Raw genomic sequence first — 19,270 nt, 5'->3', positions numbered from 1 at the left:
AAAACTTTGGATCATACATACATTCACGCTTTATTCATCTTTATTCAACAAATATTTGACATAAAATTAGTTTTTGATAAAGTTTTATTTACGTTTATTTAAGTTTAATTGACTTCTTTTTTTTCAACAAGCAAACCTTTAATTATCAAACTTGCTCTTTTTGCAAACGGTGTGTTCTGTTCATGTTACACTCGACTGAACTTAAGAAAACACCCACAGTGAAACTGTCAGGTTCAGAGTGGTCTACTACTCGTATTAATTAAAGCGAGTGTTACCTGTTGAATCATATTCCAAGAGGTCAATTTGTTGACCCAATTCTAGCATTTAAGACATGAAAGGAACATGTAAATAAAAAAATATATTGTAATATTTAAATTTAATCATTTATAAATTATCCCTCCCTGGTAATATTTTACAATTTAAGCAATTCTGGTTTGACTTGTCACTTTTTTACATCGCTATAGAAATGCAATGAGGTGATCATACACCCTTCTTTAAAGTGATTTGTATTTTAATGCCTTTTTATTAGGCTTGTCTTATTGGTACAGAATATTTGACAAGAATTATTTACACACATACAGCTGCAGTAGTAGTTTACAGGGACCTTTACAAGACGCACCATTACAAGACACATCTGTTTCTCCAGTACATGGACAAGTACTCCCCCCCCCTCCACTCTTCCCAGTTGTGTTCGACTAATCGCACTTAGTTATTAACCTAGTTAACCCAGTGTAAGTATGTATCCAATGATGTAAACATTAAAGCACTTTTTGTAAGTCGCTCTGGATAAGAGTGTCTGCCAAATGCCTAAATGTAAATGAATCCCCTTGAAACCCCATGGACTTGCACAGATGATGAATTACTGGGCTCTTGGTTACCATGAGAATGGTGTTTGTCAAGCCTATTCAAAACATTTTATCTAGCACAGACATGCAAAAAAAAAATGCTGTATGACGTCTACTTTGTGTAAAACGTGTTTGCCATTTTAAAGCAATATGTAATTACACAAGAGTTTTGGCTGTCAACGCATTACTGGTTTTGGGAGTGGTTCACTGTGGCTGAATGCAACAACAAGACTTGACGACGACAACATTCCCTACACATATTTTAAATACCTAACATCTTACACAGCACAGCTCGATGGAAACAGTCATCTGTGATTAATGGAGCTCTTGTAAGCTAATATTTATTACTCTGTAGCAAATGGTGCCGGTGTGATACGGCTGAAATCATTAAGCGCAGGCTGTAATTGACCAAAATTAAAAAGTCTGTAAAATTTACTGCCAAAACATTTCATACATCACAACCCCACCTCAACAGGTACAGTTGAATATAACGCATATATATTTTTATGTAGCTTGATTAAAGAGGTACCTGTTTATTGACATTACAGACATGTTAGTAGTGCACCATTACAATGTTACAAACACAAGCGCTGTATATTTTTATGTATTGAGTTCAGTGCTATGAAGATGAAACTGAAGGCCTTATGGTTAAATCACTTTTTTTGTGTGGGTGGGATGCTAAAGACCTCACTTACTGTTAAACAACCATTGTAAAAATGTGAACAGCTAATTGGTGTGTGTGCACTTTATCAGCCTCATCAATAAAACAATCTGCTTATTGTGCATGTCCCCATTTGTCCCACCAAACCAGGTCTGACCGGTCAAGGCATGGACTCCACTAGACCTCTTAACGTGTGCTGAGATATCCAGCACCAAGATTTGGGGAACATATCATTTAAGTCCTGAAAGTTCTGCGGAAGGACCTCCATGGATCAGACCATACATGGTAAACTCAGCAACACCAACAGGCCTGGAAGAATACTAAAGTGGATAATCACATAATTCTTTCCTTAGTGAAGAAAAACCACTTTACAACATCCAGCCAAGTCTCGAACACGGAGTCTACGATCAAGAGACATCAGAAAAATGCCTGCTTAGATCTGGCACAAGATTCTTCAGACAGATGAGACCAAGATTTACTTGTTCCCAAATGATACAGAAGAGAAGAGGAAGATGAGGAAGAGAAACATGAAAAAGATAAAGGACTGATGGTGATCCAAAGAATACCACACGGGCCACATGGTAGAGTTAATGTCATGGTATGGACATGCACTTCACAGTACAGAAGGATTAAACTGACCAAAGAGCTTCTTAAAGCAAAAAAAAAAGGTTTTAACTCAATAAAAAGTATTTTGTAACGAACTTTGATTTTTGACTAATGTTGGTTGATTTCTTCTTCTTCTCTACTGTACACTCTTTTCAAACAGATTAAACATCAATAGTACAGTCAGTCAATGCAGTCATGCTCACAGTCGTACATACAGGTAACAACCACCAATGCACAAAGCAAAATTTAAGTATATTAAAATATTATCAGGCTGAAAAAAAGAGAAGGTTAAAATATGCCTTCACCTGATTATTAACTATTATTAACTATTGACAAATCTCAATGCTGCATACTGAATTATCAAAACAGAAAAGAACTTGCAGTGAAAGATTTTTGTTTGATTTTCAACTTTCAACGTGAGCAAGTGTGATCTACAGCTAATAACAGAAGTTCAATATTGCTATCCGAGTCTGCCTTGCAGAACCTGAAGGACTGAGACTATGCTTGAATATGCCGCACACTTTTATTTGGAATTTCACTTTAACTTTTTTTTTAAACTAGCCCACACAGGATAAACAGCAATACAATATAATATGACTACAATACAGGAGATTTATTATGTGAACTTAGAAGTGATTAACAGCAGTTGGAATAATTTACGTAATTCATTTGATGAGTTTTAAACCTAAAAAGGAAACGTGTTACTAAGCAATGTTAACTAAAACAAGCTGTTGGCATGGAGAGATTGCACATGCGCTCAGTGGAGGGCCATCAAAGAGTTCAGATGAACCGGTGACCGTCATCATCAGATCAATGTAGAGCCTTAACTCTGATAAAGTAATGCTTGACAGGCGGTCACATCACCAAAGAAAAATGTCCACCATATATAAAAATATAACCTACAGAGTTTAATAACAGCAAGAACAAAAAAAAAAAAAAAAAAAAAAAAAGAGTTTGAACAGTAAACTTGTGTGTGGAAAAAGAACATGCTATTTAAAGTAACTATTCTGTGACTCAGAAATGTTAACAGAAAGACATGAAGTGGAACCAACAGCAAGAAACTGATGTTCATTTCTCACTTGACATAATCAAGCTTGTGATCTAAACAAACCGTTCTATCTGTGCAGTGCGAGCTTACAAAGCTTAAATAATAAAGTGTTGCATGACAAGCATTGATTTGGAATCGCTTCGAGTCACTGTCAAGTGGTGTTAAGGCTGTGTTCATTTGTTTTTTAACGCAACTGCGACTCTAGAAGAAAGCACGAAAGTATTACACTGGAGTTTGTTTACAAAGCAACAGTCCATGTCAACACACAGACAAATCCTGTAAGATGTAGCGGAGATCATTATGAATGTCGGGTTGGCAAGAGTTCAGTGCCAAGATTAAAGTGGCAGAATTCAAACTGATTATGTTTTTTATGTGCCACTTTCTGGTCATACAGTGTGGGTGGGGTGGCGGTGTGGGTGGGGTGGCGGGGTGGGGGGGTGGGGGGGTGGGGGGGGGGGTTGGGATAGCTGTTACATAGGCAGGCAAACATACGGTAGCTTTGGGACACTTTTTTTTCCAGCAGTGTGGATTAAGTTCTCATGTCAAGAGCTTGAAATTTACACAATGATCCAAGAGAAAATGATTACACAGCTCACCAGGAAAAAAAAAAAAAAAAAAAAAAAGATGCAACATTTTTACGGAATCTGCCAATAAAACTTGTTTGGGTTTCAAACATCTTGTTTGCTTTGACGCCTTGTAATGTGACTATTGTATTTGAATACTCATTAATGTTTATTAACGTCTATCATAGACGCGTGTACACAGGATCAGTCTTGTCCGTATTCAATTATTTAAATGTTTATAGAACAAATTGTATTTGCTATAGTGACTTTATTTAACTTCTTTATCTGTGTCAATCTTTACCAATAATGTTTGTTTTGCATAATAATGCTCGATATCTTCAATATCTATTAACTTGTACATCACAAGAGGACACACATAGTTCATATCCTGAAAAGTAAAGGGTATTAGTGTTCTGAAAAGTAAAAACCCAATCAGACTTTCTCGTTAGGCACAAAAGTTGAGCAAACAGTGTTGCCAGATTGAGTGGTTTCCCTATAACTTTTAGCTGTGGGCTACTTCTTATCACCTTTGACTGAAAAAATGTGTTTCAGGCTAGTAATTAATAGATGGCTAACATCAGTGAAAAAATGTATGTGCATTAACAAATTTGCCTTAAAAATGCCATTAATAAAAATCCCTTGACCTGTTGCCACGATGGAATTATATAATTTCAGAAATTCAATTAAATGCTATTTTGTGTGTGTGTACAAAATATATAGTGCTTTTAATAATAACACAAAGCAGCTTTACAGAAACCATGGAGGCAATAAATAAGGAATAAACTTTAATATATATATATAGTAAAATACTAGTTTTCTTGCTCATTTCATTCATTCATTATCATGGTGTCTTTACAATGAACTGCGTATTATTTTTCATAACCTAGATGATGACAAGCAAGCTCATACGGTCATGGGATATCTCAAATTTTTATTTTGAATTTAAATCTCACACTTCTCTTGTCATGTAATGATCTGCTGTGTACGATGTAATGATGATAATGCCTTTCTGCCCTTGCAATTGCTAAAGTGCCCCTTGAAGGACTTCAAAAATACCTTTGTGCCCCTGCTATTTGTAGGGCATTCAACGCAATTACTGCAGTGTCTCTTGGGACATGAAGCTCATACCCTGTATTTGACTGGTTGTTGTTTTTATCAAACTGGGTGGGCTTTCGAAGAGGCCTAGCCATTTTTATATGGTCATTCGGTAACCCGAAACGAGCAAAAAAAAGAAAATATATATATTTTTTAAATAATGCTGTCAGTGGACTTTTGGTTTGCTCCTGTTCAGGGGTCGCTGCTGTGGACCATACAAACTGCACAACAAGTTACAACAAAAGTTTGGACAACAAACTAAAAAGACTTCTAAATCCTATAAGCCAATATTTTAATCACAATAGAACATCGAGAACTTCATAAATGTTCAAACTGAAATTTTAAACTTTTATCCACTAAATGAACTAATTTAAAATTTCAAGCCCATTACATCTCTCAAAAAAGTTGGCACCTGGGCAACAGAGGGCTGAAAAAGCAAAAAAAATTTAAAAGATTCAGCCAAGTAAATTGACATCAGGTCTGTATCATGATTAGCTATAAAAAAAAAAAAAAAAGATGTCTTAGAAAGGCAGAGTCTCTCAGAACTAAAGATGAGCAGGGGTCCTCCAATCTGTGAAAGAGTACGTAAAAAAATTCTGGAATACTTTAAAAACAACGTTCCTCAATGTCAAATCGCAACGCCTTTGCAAATCTCATCATGTACAGTGCATACCATCATCAAAAAAACTGAAGAAATCTCAGACGACCCTGCATCGCTCATCGGCATGATTGTGTCATTGCCATTACTAAATGGGCCCAGGAATACTTCCAGAGATCACTGTCAGTAAACATAATCCGCGGTGCCATCTGCAGATGTTAACTAAAGCTCTATCATGCAAAATAGGAAGCCGTATGTGAACATGGCTCAGAAGCACTGTTGTGTCCTGTGGGTCAAGGATCATTAAAAATAGACTGTGGTATATAAAATAGACAAAGTAAAGTCACATAGAAAAGTGTTCTATGGTCAGACAAGTCCAAATTTTACATTCTTGTTGGAAATCATGCGGGCTAAAAAAGAGGGAGACCCTCCAGGTTGTTATCTCCATTCAGTTCAAAAGCCAGCATCTCTGATGGTACAAGGGTGCATAAGTGCATTCAGTATGGGCAGCTTGCAAATTTTAAAAGGCACTATGAAGGCTGAAAGGTATATCAATGTTTAAAACTATGTCTGTTTCAAAGAAGGCCTTGTGTATTTAAGCAGGACAATGTAAAAGCGCATACTGCAGCTACAGTATTACAACAGTATGGCTTCGTAGTAGAAGGGTCTGGGTGCTGAATTGGCCTGCCTGCAGTCCAGATCTTTCACATTTGACGCATCCTTAAACAAAAAAAATGTGTCAAAGCGACCACAAACTCTTCAGCAGCTGGAAAAAATTGGACCAAATTCCAACACTGAAACTCCAGAAACTCATAACCTTAATGCCGAGATGTCTCCAAACTGTTTTAAAGAGGAGATGCTGCACTATGGTAAACATGCTCCCAACCCAACTTTGAGATCCGTATCAGGTATCAACTTTAAAATTAGCTCATTCAGTGCATAGGTTACCCATGTTCTATTGTGTGCAAAATATTGGTCCATGGGATTTAAAAGTTAATTTTCCTTCTATTAAAATTTAAAAAACATCCTCACTTTTCCTGAACTCGGGTTGTAGAACAGGTTTTATGCCGAATGCTCTTCCCGACGCAAGCCTCCCATTTTATCCGGGCTTCGGACCAGCACTGCATTCAGTGGCTGGGGTTTGGGCATTGGCTGGGAATTAAAAACTCAGGCCTTCCGCATGGCAGAAGAGAAAGCTGCCACTGATAATAAAAATAATATAAATTTACGTTTTTGTTAAAGAATGCATTAAATAGATATATTTGTATATTTAAATATAATGGCAGTAAAAGTGTATTTCACACTATGATGGTTGAACTTGAACCCCGACCTTCCAATCAGTAACTGTTTGGGCCACCACTGCCCCATTATCCACCGGTGGGGTATAACTTGTTTCCTTATTATCTTAAAACAGCGATGCTTTAGTTCTTTAATTAGTCCAATCTTCTAACCTTTTTGTTTTTACACTCCGGTCATACAGAACTGTTTACAAAGCATCACTTTTGCGCAAATATTAACCACTAAAAGTCATTAGAAATGAGAAAAAAAATTATCAATTCAGTTACGTATCGTGATTCTTTTATGTAGCAATTCATACATCATCATGCTGACTGCCAAATCGATTTATTGTAACTACTTTATTTTATATATAAATATGTTGCAGTTCCTCTATAATCCTACAGATGGTGCACTCTAAACTATTCACACATTGGCAGGAAGCAGAGTTCCTGTGTAGTAGGAACAAATTATTTACCAAGTTTGTTTAGAATTGTAACAAAATCCTTATATCGAATACTGATGTTTATAAATACCTATCCAAATCATCACCTGGGTATCGTGATATCCTCTTAGCTGGTCCCTGGTGACTCCCTTCCCTAACAGTCATGCTTGTCACCACATAGCTGGTGTTCTGTCGAATCATGCTACTCGCTGATAGACGCCACAAAAACAATCCTATTTGGTTTGGGGTTGGGATAGCTGTTACATAGGCAGGCAAACATACGGTAGCTTTGGGACACTTTTTTTTCCAGCAGTGTGGATTAAGTTCTCATGTCAAGAGCTTGAAATTTACACAATGATCCAAGAGAAAATGATTACACAGCTCACCAGGAAAAAAAAAAAAAAAAAAAAAAAGATGCAACATTTTTACGGAATCTGCCAATAAAACTTGTTTGGGTTTCAAACATCTTGTTTGCTTTGACGCCTTGTAATGTGACTATTGTATTTGAATACTCATTAATGTTTATTAACGTCTATCATAGACGCGTGTACACAGGATCAGTCTTGTCCGTATTCAATTATTTAAATGTTTATAGAACAAATTGTATTTGCTATAGTGACTTTATTTAACTTCTTTATCTGTGTCAATCTTTACCAATAATGTTTGTTTTGCATAATAATGCTCGATATCTTCAATATCTATTAACTTGTACATCACAAGAGGACACACATAGTTCATATCCTGAAAAGTAAAGGGTATTAGTGTTCTGAAAAGTAAAAACCCAATCAGACTTTCTCGTTAGGCACAAAAGTTGAGCAAACAGTGTTGCCAGATTGAGTGGTTTCCCTATAACTTTTAGCTGTGGGCTACTTCTTATCACCTTTGACTGAAAAAATGTGTTTCAGGCTAGTAATTAATAGATGGCTAACATCAGTGAAAAAATGTATGTGCATTAACAAATTTGCCTTAAAAATGCCATTAATAAAAATCCCTTGACCTGTTGCCACGATGGAATTATATAATTTCAGAAATTCAATTAAATGCTATTTTGTGTGTGTGTACAAAATATATAGTGCTTTTAATAATAACACAAAGCAGCTTTACAGAAACCATGGAGGCAATAAATAAGGAATAAACTTTAATATATATATATAGTAAAATACTAGTTTTCTTGCTCATTTCATTCATTCATTATCATGGTGTCTTTACAATGAACTGCGTATTATTTTTCATAACCTAGATGATGACAAGCAAGCTCATACGGTCATGGGATATCTCAAATTTTTATTTTGAATTTAAATCTCACACTTCTCTTGTCATGTAATGATCTGCTGTGTACGATGTAATGATGATAATGCCTTTCTGCCCTTGCAATTGCTAAAGTGCCCCTTGAAGGACTTCAAAAATACCTTTGTGCCCCTGCTATTTGTAGGGCATTCAACGCAATTACTGCAGTGTCTCTTGGGACATGAAGCTCATACCCTGTATTTGACTGGTTGTTGTTTTTATCAAACTGGGTGGGCTTTCGAAGAGGCCTAGCCATTTTTATATGGTCATTCGGTAACCCGAAACGAGCAAAAAAAAGAAAATATATATATTTTTTAAATAATGCTGTCAGTGGACTTTTGGTTTGCTCCTGTTCAGGGGTCGCTGCTGTGGACCATACAAACTGCACAACAAGTTACAACAAAAGTTTGGACAACAAACTAAAAAGACTTCTAAATCCTATAAGCCAATATTTTAATCACAATAGAACATCGAGAACTTCATAAATGTTCAAACTGAAATTTTAAACTTTTATCCACTAAATGAACTAATTTAAAATTTCAAGCCCATTACATCTCTCAAAAAAGTTGGCACCTGGGCAACAGAGGGCTGAAAAAGCAAAAAAAATTTAAAAGATTCAGCCAAGTAAATTGACATCAGGTCTGTATCATGATTAGCTATAAAAATAAAAATAAAAAGATGTCTTAGAAAGGCAGAGTCTCTCAGAACTAAAGATGAGCAGGGGTCCTCCAATCTGTGAAAGAGTACGTAAAAAAATTCTGGAATACTTTAAAAACAACGTTCCTCAATGTCAAATCGCAACGCCTTTGCAAATCTCATCATGTACAGTGCATACCATCATCAAAAAAACTGAAGAAATCTCAGACGACCCTGCATCGCTCATCGGCATGATTGTGTCATTGCCATTACTAAATGGGCCCAGGAATACTTCCAGAAATCACTGTCAGTAAACATAATCCGCGGTGCCATCTGCAGATGTTAACTAAAGCTCTATCATGCAAAATAGGAAGCCGTATGTGAACATGGCTCAGAAGCATTGTTGTGTCCTGTGGGTCAAGGATCATTAAAAATAGACTGTGGTATATAAAATAGACAAAGTAAAGTCACATAGAAAAGTGTTCTATGGTCAGACGAGTCCAAATTTTACATTCTTGTTGAAAATCATGCGGGCTAAAAAAGAGGGAGACCCTCCAGGTTGTTATCTCCGTTCAGTTCAAATGCCAGCATCTCTGATGGTACAAGGGTGCATAAGTGCATTCAGTATGGGCAGCTTGCAAATTTTAAAAGGCACTATGAAGGCTGAAAGGTATATCAATGTTTAAAACTATGTCTGTTTCAAAGAAGGCCTTGTGTATTTAAGCAGGACAATGTAAAAGCGCATACTGCAGCTACAGTATTACAACAGTATGGCTTCGTAGTAGAAGGGTCTGGGTGCTGAATTGGCCTGCCTGCAGTCCAGATCTTTCACATTTGACGCATCCTTAAACAAAAAAAATGTGTCAAAGCGACCACAAACTCTTCAGCAGCTGGAAAAAATTGGACCAAATTCCAACACTGAAACTCCAGAAACTCATAACCTTAATGCCGAGATGTCTCCAAACTGTTTTAAAGAGGAGATGCTGCACTATGGTAAACATGCTCCCAACCCAACTTTGAGATCCGTATCAGGTATCAACTTTAAAATTAGCTCATTCAGTGCATAGGTTACCCATGTTCTATTGTGTGCAAAATATTGGTCCATGGGATTTAAAAGTTAATTTTCCTTCTATTAAAATTTAAAAAACATCCTCACTTTTCCTGAACTCGGGTTGTAGAACAGGTTTTATGCCGAATGCTCTTCCCGACGCAAGCCTCCCATTTTATCCGGGCTTCGGACCAGCACTGCATTCAGTGGCTGGGGTTTGGGCATTGGCTGGGAATTAAAAACTCAGGCCTTCCGCATGGCAGAAGAGAAAGCTGCCACTGATAATAAAAATAATATAAATTTACGTTTTTGTTAAAGAATGCATTAAATAGATATATTTGTATATTTAAATATAATGGCAGTAAAAGTGTATTTCACACTATGATGGTTGAACTTGAACCCCGACCTTCCAATCAGTAACTGTTTGAGCCACCACTGCCCCATTATCCACCGGTGGGGTATAAATTGTTTCCTTATTATCTTAAAACAGCGATGCTTTAGTTCTTTAATTAGTCCAATCTTCTAACCTTTTTGTTTTTACACTCCGTTCATACAGAACTGTTTACAAAGCATCACTTTTGCGCAAATATTAACCACTAACAGTCATTAGAGATGAGAAAAAAAATTATCAATTCAGTTACGTATCGTGATTCTTTTATGTAGCAATTCATACATCACCATGCTGACTGCCAAATCGATTTATGGTAACTACTTTATTTTATATATAAATATGTTGCAGTTCCTCTATAATCCTACAGATGGTGCACTCTAAACTATTCACACATTGGCAGGAAGCAGAGTTCCTGTGTAGTAGGAACAAATTATTTACCAAGTTTGTTTAGAATTGTAACAAAATCCTTATATCGAATACTGATGTTTATAAATACCTATCCAAATCATCACCTGGGTATCGTGATATCCTCTTAGCTGGTCCCTGGTGACTCCCTTCCCTAACAGTCATGCTTGTCACCACATAGCTGGTGTTCTGTCGAATCATGCTACTCGCTGATAGACGCCACAAAAACAATCCTATTTACCTTCACAACATTGTTTTTCCAACTCTTATGCACAACACTATATGTTTATGTACCATATTTCGACAAAAAAGTCCAGAACAACGCAAACCTGTTGTACAGCAGCAATGCATTCTGGGACTCTGCTAAGGGATCCATCAGTGATCCTTCAGGATTTGAAATCCCTGAAATGCTCCTCTCTCCTATGAAACTTTACTGGAACTCTGACGTCAGCGTGACACTCCAGTCTAACTGCTCTCTTACGGCCAGAATAATAGAAACACACCAACACGTTAGCACCAGAATGAATATAAACAAACCTCAAATATTTCAACAGACACCCGTTTGTGTTTCAGACAGGTGGTAGTTTAAAACTATGTGAACGGGCAAAATGTAAAATTTGTGAATGAATTCTAATAGTAACATCGACTAAGGTACTAAGCAGGAAAATAACAAAAGGTGGAGCTTTCCAGTGTGTGATCTTGCTCATGCTAAATATGTGCATAATCCAGATAATTAAGACTAATCAATGAAATGACATAAGGGAAAAAGCTGATCAAACCAAACGTGTGTGTGTGTGCTCTGACAGCAGCGTGGATCTGACATGCAGCTCACAAACAGTGAATACTGGCGATGATACACACCTGAAAAGAAAATAATCATAACTCGACTGCACACACACTGAATATCTACAACATTTCGAGTATTCATTTCCTCCTGGTGAAGCACAGCGCTGACTCGGGCAGGAGTCCGAGCGGAAAGCGCCGCCTGAAGCTCGCTAGCTAACCAGCCGCTTTAGCTACACACCTAGCCGGATAGCACGCTACCCACCCTGGACCGCCGGTGATGCTGGATTCAACACAGCAGATTATCCAACACCAAGCACATTCACGAGTTAGTTACACACATATGCACACAATACACATCAACACTATCAGCCATATCAGGTGTTAGAGTCTGCGCGACACCACACTGGCTAAACAATTGCAGAATTACTGTCGGCTAGCAAGGTCTAGCGCACACGCTAGCGAAGGCTCGTTAGCTCCTAATCCAGTCGCTGAGTAAAGCTAACTAGTGTGTGCTTAGTTTTTCACTTACCACTCGCTCCGGGGACATTAAAACCCGCTGAAACGCGCCCGAAAGGGAATATTATTTGTTTCACATTTAAAGGCGTTAGACAAAAAAAAAAGCCTTGTGAATGGAGCTTAGCGCTGGAGATTTGACTCTAGCGGCGCTCTCTCACGCTCACATTCACACACACACATATATACAGTTCCTGCTTTTAGTGTAGAAGCAGCTGTCTGCGCGAGCGGCTCTCCTCCCTCAACAGCTGCAGCGCGCCTTACTGGGCATGCGCAATCCACTGACGTCACAGCGACGTAGGCACTAGGAGGGTTAATTAACCGAGCCATCCAGTGGAATGAACCTCATTGAGCTTCTAGACTGGGGAGTAGAGTGTAGACTAGACGGTGAAGATAAACTCAACTTAGTTGACTAGTCTTGTTTGTAGAATTGTCTCTTTTTGTAAGTTCCCCTACATTGCTGTGCACTGCCTGTTTGTACCTTCTCATATCTCATTTAAAATATTCATTTATCTTCAATACCACTTATCCTGTGGTACACAGAACACATGGCGGGGTACACCCTGGGCGCTGATCCTTCACAGGGCACGCACACACACACACACACACACACACACACACACACACACAACAGGCAATTTGGGAATGCAAATTGACCTAATCTGCATGTCTTTGGAATGTTGCAGGAAACCTGAGTACCAAAAGGAAACCCACCAAGTGCAGGGAGAACATGCAAACTCCACACACTCAACCCAGAGGCTAGAATCAAACCCCAGGACCCTGGAAGTGCAAGGCCAGAGTGCTAACCATTATTCCCCCAAGCCACCTTTATTTAAGACAATGATACCCACATAACAAGAGATAAAAATGACTTGCCTTCCTCATGAAAAAAAAAAGATCCAGATTAGTCTGATAAGCTTCCTGATTCCAAAACATAACGTCACTGACTGATCATTAAAGAAACAAAAAAGATGAAAAAGATGGTCTTCAAGTCTGACAAGCTCAACCTGTATTCCATCAAATGTTTGGGCAAATCTTGATTGAACAACAGAACAAACCCCACTCTGCAATGTCACTCTCTTTTAACACCTCTGGTGCTATGCAACTGACCATCATTCAAAGTACAAGGAAGACATGCATCAGGGTTCTTCTCTGTCCTAACACCCAGGTGGTAAAACGAGTTTACCCTCGGTTTCCATAGTCACTGGCTCGTCAAACTAAGCCTAAATACCTATTTATTCATCATACAAGTCAATGTTAATGTATACTTCTGAGATCTGGAGTTGTCTGGCTGCCTCGAAGACTGGTGCGACTGGTGCACAGAGGTTCTGATTCTTATAATAGCTAAAAGACAACATCTATTACCCACTTACTCATTTTCTACGCTTATTCTGTACAGGGTCAGGTAAAGGGCACAACTACATATATTCACTCACACACTGAGGGCTATTTTAAATGTACATTAGCGTAACCTACGTTTCTTTGGACTGTGAGATGAAGCCCTCCAAGAACATGCCCCTTGCGGTGTAAGGCCACAGTGCTAGCCACTACGCCACAATGCTGCCATCATTGCAAATTTTACCATATTGACATCTTTGCAAGAGGCGTACATCGACATGCATAACACTAATTATGTTAAATATAGATTTTAAAAAAATTACAATTAATTATCACTAAATACTATTTAATTCTATCACTGTAGCTTTCATTATTGTAACGTCTCCAAAGCCTGACTGAGTGCCAGCAGCAGAGCACAGAGTAAGCTGGACAAACTGGTAGTCAATCTTTGCGAGACTGTAAAGTGTTGGTTGCACTTGCAAGCCTGCAATCCTGTTAAGGGTTGGACTTACCTGTACTGATTTTTGAATGACCAGTATTAATACTCGACCGTAGATTAGTAATCTTTCGAAAATATGCAGGATGGAACAGTTTGTTCATTTTTATATCTGTTTATATCCATACATGGTAGCAACTATGTCCATGCCCACTATTTATCAGACACAAAGTTCACCATGGCACTGCAGATTTTACACCTTGACAGACAAGATACAGACATATGACAGGTTTGGCCCCTGGTGTACTGGCATGTTCCCAAGAGTTTAGGCAAAATGAGATTTGTATGCAGTAGTATTATACAAGAGTATAAAAGTGAGTAGGTTTTTTACTGTGCTGTAAAATATTGGGCGTAAGTTCCTTCTCATTCATTGTGATCAGTGCTTTAGAGATTTTCCTAGAACTGTTTCTTGGTCTGCCCTAAAGGTGTACGTAGCAACATTGTCTACATACCAGGGACTAATTAATGGCTTGGCACTGGGAGCACATAAACTAGTAAGACACCCCTTTAAGGTATTCCAATGATTTGGTTAGACAGCTATTGACTTGACTTGACTTTGGGCACTTCGACTGGTTGTAAGTCAACTGGACATCTTTTGTGATCCATACTAAGCCTTAATTTACTCTTGACTTGGTAGTTCTTAGTACATTTAAACTTCAACATGTTTAGAAAATGCAAAAAGCTTTACATTTAAATTAGGACCATATGTCTTAATATAGCAACAAAATCCCCAAATAGTCTTATGAAGCCCAGTGAAAGCAAACAGCACATTAAGTGGCTCTGTGGCTTTGCTTCCTAATAAAACCACAGGCTCTTTTCTCTGTGTTCATTAAGTACCCTTTGATTTATTCCTGTCTGGATTAACACTATAAATATCAGACTTGAGCTTTATTGAGAGCGAAATGAGACTCGACTGCCATCTAGTGTTAGTTTTAAAAAGCAACAGGCACTTAATTCTTAAATAGCAAAACATAATGAGGCTTAATGAAATTGATGAATTATGAGAAAGTGATTCATAAGAATTCATGAGAATTCACCATTACTGTTCATTGTAAATAAATAAATAAATATATGCTAAAAATATCACTAAAATCTGATTTTATGCAGAGTTAAGTATTTTATCCCAAAAAGACATTTTTTTACATAGTGTTAATTTAAAATGGTGAATGATTCATGTTTGAGGATTTTGTCAAAAGTCCAGAATAAGGCAAGGCTTCTAAAACTCGCTCACTTTTTGAAACACTTCCACAGTTGAGCTGCAGAGGGCGCTACATTCATACATGCGAAAGAGATCTCAAGGAGCACATGAACACAAATCTCAACCATTCAGTATCAGAATTACAGTATGGGTTTGAATGCCTTACAGTCAGGACAGGTTCACATCCATTCCAAAACTATGATTTCAGCACACATGTATCAATAACGGGGAAATACACAGTAATGCATATCAGAGGGAATAACTACGTTTTTAAGTAAACCATACACATTCCTGTGTGGTTTATTTAAAAACATAGTTATTCCCTCTGAGTGGACTCAAAAACTGCAAATGACCTCAGTGCTTTTGCTATTTGCAGTACAACTGGACTGAAAAGAGAGACTCATTGCTCTTTCAGGTACAGTAATTTAAGCATTGATGAGATTTTGGACCATTTTTTTTAAAGCAAGGTTTTCTCTTTCTTTCTTTCTTTCTTTCTTTCTTTCTTTCTTTCTTTCTTTCTTCATTTCTTTTTATTTTTAAACTATTTTAAAACTTTTATCTTAGACGTGTGACATTAATTAAAATTGATGCTTTTCTCTAACTTGTCTAAAAGACAGAGTAGATAAAAAGTTTAAAGTAGAACACCAAAAGCTTTTTGGATGCTGATCCATTAAAAGCTACTCAATGCCACAGAGCTACTGACCGTAGTACTGTCTAATGTGAGTGATTAGGGTAGACAAAATACATGCATACTCTACATAATGTATATTGTACACACCAATAATTCAACCTTTCTGAAATGGCAATATTTTTTGTTAGCCAGTCTACTAATAATATTATGGAGTAACTACTGTTCCTGTCTGTGGTACGGTGGCTTAGTGATTAGAACTGTCGCATTGCACCTCCAGGGTCGGGTTTGGTTCATGCCTTTGGGTTTGTGTGCATGGAGTATGCATGTTCTCCCAGTGCTTGGAAGGTTTTCTCCGGGTACTTTAGTTTTCTCCCAAAGTCCAAAGACATGCAGGTTAGGCTAAATTACTTTCCCAAATTCTGCTCATACAATTACAATTTGGCATCAAGTTTGCCACCCGACAGAAATGACGGATATATCTCCAGGGTGGGGAGTATCTGTCCTCCGATGTGCTAGATGGACCAAAAATACCAAAAAAAAATTCTGTTATTGAGACAATACTATTATTATTATTTTATTATATTCTTTTTCAGAGAACTAGATCTTTGTATGTACATCATCTCTCAAGTTCTAAGATGTTAAGCAGATTGAGACGATTCTAAATTTCAAAATACACAAATGGGATCAATAAAAAAAAAGAAATAAACAAACCATAACAGTGTTATATCGTTCACTTTAGAGGGGATCACATACACACAAACAATGTACAATGAGTCATGGATCTCACATCACCAGGAGCACTGAAACAGGCCAAGAGTAAAAACACACCAAAATCCAGTAAGATTTGGATGTCTCTAAACCATTGACATAACATCTAGCATTGGAACATAGCAACTTTTGAAAATGCTCTGTACTTTAATATGCACAAAATGATGGGTGGGGGTGGAGGGGGGGGGATCTGTCTGGGGGGAGGAGATTATAGTAATAATAATAATCACTTACTCATCAACCATACTGCTTTATCCTGTACAGGGTCACGGTAGGCCTGGAGTCTATTCCAGTAGACCCAGGGCATGAGGCGAGGCACACCCTGAACAGAGAGCATGTAAACTCCATGCAAACAAAGCCGGGAATCAAACCTGGTCGGGAATCGAACCCAGACCCTGGAGGTGCAAGGCAACAGTGCTAACCACTAAGCGACCATGCTGTCAATAATAATGATAATCATTATCATCATTATTATTAGTTTTGTGAATTTTTAAAATGTTATCCCTTTTGATCATGAGTACAGCTACATATGGAAATCAGTATAGCCATAAAGTCTTATTTTTTTTAAAGAATGTTTGTGCTGCAATAAAAAATATATTCTTATAAATAATCTTATTTTAACATATCTGAATTATTAGAAGGCTAAAGTACATAATTTATTATGTTAGTAAATCGAGACATACAGTATGAGATCCTGTAATAACACAGCAAAATCTAAATATGATAGGGTTAAGTTTAAAGTCTTCCATAATGCATTGACCATAAGGTTTGAAGTGATTATTATCATCCCCACTACCAGAAGAGAAGCATGTATTGGCAACTGAAAATTGTTAGTTGCTGCCACTATTACTAATAATCTATAACTAATAAATAAACCTTACTAAGGCAGGTGGAGGGTAAACATTTTAGTTTAATTATTTTTAACATCAGAAAATTCAGTAAAAAAATCTTCTCTAAAATCAGTAATTAGCAACGCCTGTAACAGTTCAAGGTCTCAAGGACTGGAGACACTTGTACAGGAATCATCAAAGACCCAGACCACGAATAATAACATTTCAGACTCTTTTATAATCTATGCTTCACAATGCAAATCACATGTTTTAAGGAGAACCAAACCGAGATTAAGTCAGCCTTTGCAAAAGTCTGGTTTTGTGGTAACATAACTATTTTGTGTTGATTTTGGATGCGTGCAGAGGGTCATTAATTTCTTGTTTTACAGTAGTAGTGGGATGGATATTTTGTTTCAATTACCTTTCAAATAATAACATCATCAACAACAACAATAATAATACTACTAATAATAATAATCATTGTTATTATTATTATTATTACTATCATTATATTTTTAGTATATTAGTATTATTTATTAGTATATTTTTAAGTTATTATTGTTAAAAATGTTTCTTGGCAAAAGCTGATATAATAAAAATACTATAAAAATATATGGACATTTTTATTTAATCATTCGCTTATCCTGTGCAGGTCAGGGTACTAGACAGGGTACACTCTCGGGGTGCCAATCCATTGCAGGATACAAACAAATATACCCTCACACACACTATTGACAAATTAAAAACTCCAATTTGCCTAATTTGCATGTCCTTGAACTGTGAGAGGGAAACCAGAGTATCCAGGGGAAACCTACTAAGAAAAGGAAGAAGAAACTCCATGCACTCAGACCCAGACCCTACACCTTTTTTATAATTATTTTGACTATTTTCATATAATTTTAGAATAGCGATGGGTATTAAATTACACATTGGATTATGTGGTTGCCATGAAAAGTAAAAACAAGCAAAAAATTTTTGAACAGTATGCATGACTACTATTTTAAGTTAGCATTTCAGGTCTCAGTAGCAACCGGTTTGTTTTGTCAAGCCCTGATGCAGTTAAATATTATTAGCAGCCAGATTTCGTGCGACCATCATGTCAGTGCTTCAGCAAGCATTCATGCAGCTTTATTCTGCCTGCGGTTTAATGTCAATGGCAACACGAGAAGTGCGCCTCAGAGGGCATGAAAGAATACGACTTATTCAGTAACTTCACCCAGTGCCTCTGGCATGCAGCCCTTACAAAATAGCTGTGTTATTTCCTGTCTGGATCTAACCTAAATCATAGCAGCATTGCCTGCATACCAGAGCTTGATTGAATCTGCTATTGCAAATTAGAGAGTGTCCGGTGTCTACTGAGGGCTGTCAGGTGCTATCTAAATTCCTGGTGCTTTGGGGACTACCAAAATGGTCAACCCATTGAGTGAAGAAAGTGATTGTGTAAGCGTCAAATTCATTGTACTGAATCTTCTGAGTGGAATTTATTGGGACATTTGTGAAGCGGATATGCAACAAATAAATGACTCAAGACGTACTTGAACCCAGGGGTTCACAAAATTGGGGTTGCAACCACATGTGTTGTGACCATAATACCATAGTAGTACCGTGGGTACACATTAAAGTGACATAGTACCTACCATGCTACTCTATAAAATCCGACTTTAATAGTAGTACAATGGTATAATGTAATGTATTATGGTATAATAATCATTGAACAGCACAAGCACACACACTCACACATTCACCCCCTCAGAATGCCCAAACACCAGCAACTGGACACAGTGCTGGTCCCAAGCCCTAAATAAAA

At 37.4% G+C, this 19,270-nt stretch overlaps 1 protein-coding gene across 1 annotated transcript in view; it reads right to left on the bottom strand.

Annotated features, from left to right (window-relative positions):
* The window catches only part of snrka (SNF related kinase a), a 47,185-nt gene extending 34,766 nt beyond the window's left edge, over positions 1-12,419 (bottom strand). The window contains exon 1 of the mRNA XM_053495011.1: positions 12,219-12,419. The gene's annotated coding sequence lies outside the window, so the exon portion shown is untranslated. The remainder of the gene's footprint in view (positions 1-12,218) is intronic.
* Positions 12,420-19,270: the final 6,851 nt, after the last annotated feature.

This window comes from Clarias gariepinus, chromosome 4 (genome assembly GCF_024256425.1).
Source record: "Clarias gariepinus isolate MV-2021 ecotype Netherlands chromosome 4, CGAR_prim_01v2, whole genome shotgun sequence".
NCBI classification, from domain to species: Eukaryota; Metazoa; Chordata; class Actinopteri; order Siluriformes; family Clariidae; genus Clarias; species Clarias gariepinus.
Note: the sequence above shows the minus strand (reverse complement) of the source record. Positions and strands in the feature narration are given on the sequence as shown.